The 4,140-nt window shown below is 40.9% G+C and overlaps 1 protein-coding gene across 4 annotated transcripts in view; it reads left to right on the top strand.

Annotated features, from left to right (window-relative positions):
• UBOX5 (U-box domain containing 5) overlaps positions 1 to 4,140 on the top strand; it is a 47,699-nt gene that overhangs the window by 22,709 nt on the left and 20,850 nt on the right. Inside the window, exon 2 of one of the 4 annotated variants that reach the window (XM_017504782.1) lies at positions 2,188 to 2,190. The exons of the other annotated variants lie outside the window; for them this stretch is intronic. The gene's annotated coding sequence lies outside the window, so the exon portion shown is untranslated. The remainder of the gene's footprint in view (positions 1 to 2,187; positions 2,191 to 4,140) is intronic. 4 annotated transcript variants of the gene reach the window in all.

Here is a 4,140-nt window from a genome sequence, read left to right as displayed (position 1 = left end):
AAATAATAAAATAAAAATAAACAATTTCTTAGAAAGTAGCTTTGAAATCCTTGTGAGATGCTCAGTGTAATACATTATTCATAGTTCATTTTTCTCCTTTTAAAGAATGCCTCTTCCTCAAAAAAGAGAAAAAAAAAGTATAAAAAGAGAAAAACTAAAGGAAGAAAATGCCAAAGGAAAAACCGCGACTACCAGTTTATTCCCAAGTAGCTAGTACCTTGGCACTCGTCTTTGATATCTTCAGGAAGCCATTTGCAAGGAGCCCCTCATGTAGTACAGAAAAGATAGTGGGAACACATCAGCCAGAGGAAAGGGAAACCTCTTGAAGGGTGAATTGCCTCTAAGTGGTTCAGAACTGCTGTTGCCATCTAGGAGGTTAATGGCAGACTTTTCATTAGTGTCATTTCTCTCTCTGGTTGTAAGCCTTCTATGACTTACTTCTGACCAGTAGCTTTCAGACTTTTTTTAAAAACTACAACTTTTAGTAAGAAATAACTTTTACAGCAAAACCCTGAATGAATAAATGCATGTGTCTGTGTGTTCAAATATATATGTAACGGAGACAAAACCTTCATAAAACAATGCTGCATGCTGACATTTTCTGTTCTACTTAATTTTTAAAACTAGTTATGGCTCAGTAATTTAAGTTCTTAATTCTCAACCTGCAATTTGGAGAAACACTACCTCAGGCCACTAAGTGAAGTAATCTCAACTTCTTGGCGTGATATTCAAGGCCTTCCTCATCTGGCTCCATTTGCCTTCCTAGTGCTGGCTTCCACTCCACCTTTCTAGCTAAGTGGCATATTCAGCATTTCCTGAACCTGCCTCACACTTCCCTCCTCTGTGCCATGATACTTACTGATCCCTTTCCCCAGGGCTCCTTCCCTTTTGTTCATATTCTCACCTCTTGGCTCCTATAGTCTGCAGTCTGTGGTAGCATTAGTATGTAGTGTCTGTCCTGCTTCAGAGTTGTCCATGAGATCAGGCATGTGTCCTAGTCGTCCTGAGTTCACATGGTACTCCTGTGAATTCTGCCCTGAGTTGACCAATGTTTTGGCCAAAACTTTTGACCAATGTTTTTCAAAAAAAATTTTTTTTTGTCAAGTCACTGTAAGAAATACGTGGATTTATTAGATTAAATACATGGATTTGTTAAATATGTTTGTACAAAACTGAAGCAATTTCATGGCATATTCATACTATTTGCACCTTCATATTTTGTATTCTCTTCTAGTTTTTTCTTTTTTTCTTTATTTTTTTTCTTTCGATGTTATCCAGTAGTTATTTCTTTTCTTGAACACATTACTTGATTTCAAAAACCACAAATTGAAAAACATTGATCTAGGCCATCTTTCCCCACTCTGAATGTCATCTGCAGAAAGCGCTGTTACAAACCTTTATATTGTATTACATACATATATATAATTATTAATATTATTTTAGGCAGAGTTTCGCTTTTGTTGCCTAAGCTGGAATGCAATGGTACAGTGTCTGCTAACTGCAACCTCCGCCTCCTGGGTTCAAGCAATTCTCCTGCTTTAGCCTCCCAAGTAGCTGGGATTACAGGTGCCTGCCACCATGCCTGGCTAACTTTTGTATTTTTAGTAGAGACGGGGTTTCACCATGTTGGTCAGGCTGGTCTTGAACTCCTGACCTCAAGTGATCCACCTGCCTTGGCCTCCCAGAGTGCCGGGATTACAGGTTTGGGCCACCATGCCTGGCTTTTTTTTTTTTTTTTTTTTTGAGACAGGGTCTTGCTCTGTCGCCCAGGCTGGAGTGCAGTGGTGCCATCTTGGCTCACTGCAACCTCCGCCTCCTGGGTTCAAGCAATTCTCCTGCTTTAGCCTCCCAAGTAGCTGGGATTACAGGTGCAACCCCCCCTCCCCCCCTAAATTTTTTTTTTTTTTTTGAGACAGGGTCTTGCTCTGTCGCCCAGGCTGGAGTGCAGTGGTGCCATCTTGGCTCACTGCAACTTCCGCCTCCCAGGTTCAAGCATATGTTCTATTATATAATCACTATTTGAAAGAAGTCTTTATTGGCCAGGTACGGTGGCTCATACCTATAATCCCAGCACTTTGGGAGGCTGATGCAGGCAGATCACCTGAGGTCAGGAGTTGGAAACCAGCCTGGCCAACATGGCGAAACCCTGTCTCTACTAAAAATACAAAAATTAGCCAGGTGCAGTAGCAGGTGCCTGTAATCCCAGCTTCTCAGGAGTCTGAGGCAGGAGAATCGCTTGAACCTAGGAGGCGAAGGTTGCAGTGAGCCAAGATCACGGCATTGCACTCCAGCCTGGGCGACAGAGCAAGACTCCATCTCAAAAACAAACAAACAAACAAACAAAAAAACCAAGTCTTTATTGTCTCAAGACTCACAGAGAACACCATTCATTTCTTTTTTTTCCCACAAGAAGTTTTGTAGAGAATATTTATTGCAGCATTTTTTTCATAGCAAGCAATTATAAACAACATAATTAATAGGGCAGTGGAGAAACTGCTTTAGTCATGTAATTGAGTATGAGGAAGTTAAAATCAATACACTGGATGTAAACATTTCAATATGGAAAACCTTAATATAATGCTTAATGGAAAAGCAAGTTGCCAGATGATACACATATTATCATTAAGGTATATTAAAATATATAACTATATGTCATATATATATATATATATATATATGCATACCTATACTGATTTGAATGACAGACATCATTAGATAGAGCTTACTTCAGTGGGGCCCAATGGCTCATGCCTGTAATTTCAGTCCTTTGGGAGGCCAAGGTGGGTGAATTGTGTAAGCCCAGGAGTGTGAGAACAGCTTGGGCAACATGGTGAAACTCCATCTCTACCAAAAAAAAAAAATTAGCCAGATGTGGTCGTGCATGCCTGTAATCACAGATACTCGGGGGGCTGAGGTAGGAGAATCACTGATCACCGGTGTCCTAGAGGTCAAGGTTGCAGCGAGCCAAGATTGCACCACTGCACTCCAGCCTGGGCATGGGAGTGAGAGCCTGTTTCCACCCCCACCCTCCAAAAAAAAGAAAAGAAAGAGAAAAAGAGCTTACCCCTTGGCAAAAGGGAAGAAAGAAAAAGCTTACCCCTTCGCAAAAGGGAGAGGAAATAAGATGGGTGCTGGGTTTTGTTTTTATCTCTTGAATGTTGCTTTTAACACTGAAATCAGAAGCAAACATAGCAAAATGTTAATATTTGCTAAATCTAGGTGGTAGGTACAAGAGTGTCTACTATTTTATATTCTTTTTTTCTTACAAACCTGTATTGCCATCTTATAATGCCATTATTATCTGTCTCCAAGCTACTTCTCTGAAAGCAGGGCACATTAGCCATGATCTGAGGTTTCGGATGAATTTATGCTCATGCCTTCTCTTTCTTGTACTTAGATGCCACATCTGGAGAAAGTGGCTATGCTTCGTAAGTATTTACTGGACAGTGTTTGCAGTGAGTTCAAGTTATACAGCCATTTCCTCAGCAGGACTGGGGAAAGAGTCTGTCTGGGCTATGCTGTTTGCATTTTCATATGTTGAGCCATTATTTCTTTTCTGGATTAAGTGTTAAGGGAGGAGGCATGTGACCTTAGAAGTCCAGAGTATTGAAACAAGATAGATGTTGAGATGATACCTGTTAAAGACTTTGATAGTGGCTGGGCTCGGAGGGTCATGCCTGTAATCCCAGCACTTTAGGAGCCTGAGGCTGGCGGATCATGAAGTCAGGAGTTCGAGACCAGCCTGGCCAATGTGGTGAAACCGCATCTCTACTAAAAATTAGCCGGATGTGGTGGCGCATACCTATAGTCTCAGCTACTTGGGAGGCTGAAGCAGAAGAATTGCTTGAACCCGGGAAGTGGAGGTTGCAGTGAGCCAAGATTGCGACACTGCACTCTAGCCTGGGTGACAGAGCAAGACTCAATCTAAAAAAAAAAAGACTTTGATAGCAACCAGAGTCTTATTGGACATCACTATTTCCCACAGAAACAGCTGTCATTTGTAAGATATTCTTTAAAAATATCTGCCATTCTCCTGTGACATGCTCATTTGTATCAATATGCATGTTTCAGTTTGATCTCCAGTCCTGAGTTGTTTTCAATCACTTTTTACCCCAATCATTCTTTATTATTATTATTTTA

The sequence above is a fragment of the Cebus imitator genome, unplaced genomic scaffold, assembly GCF_001604975.1.
Source record: "Cebus imitator isolate Cc_AM_T3 unplaced genomic scaffold, Cebus_imitator-1.0 Scaffold328, whole genome shotgun sequence".
NCBI lineage: Eukaryota > Metazoa > Chordata > Mammalia > Primates > Cebidae > Cebus > Cebus imitator.
The sequence above is the reverse complement of the archived record's forward strand: the minus strand, read 5'-3'. Positions and strand labels throughout refer to the sequence as shown.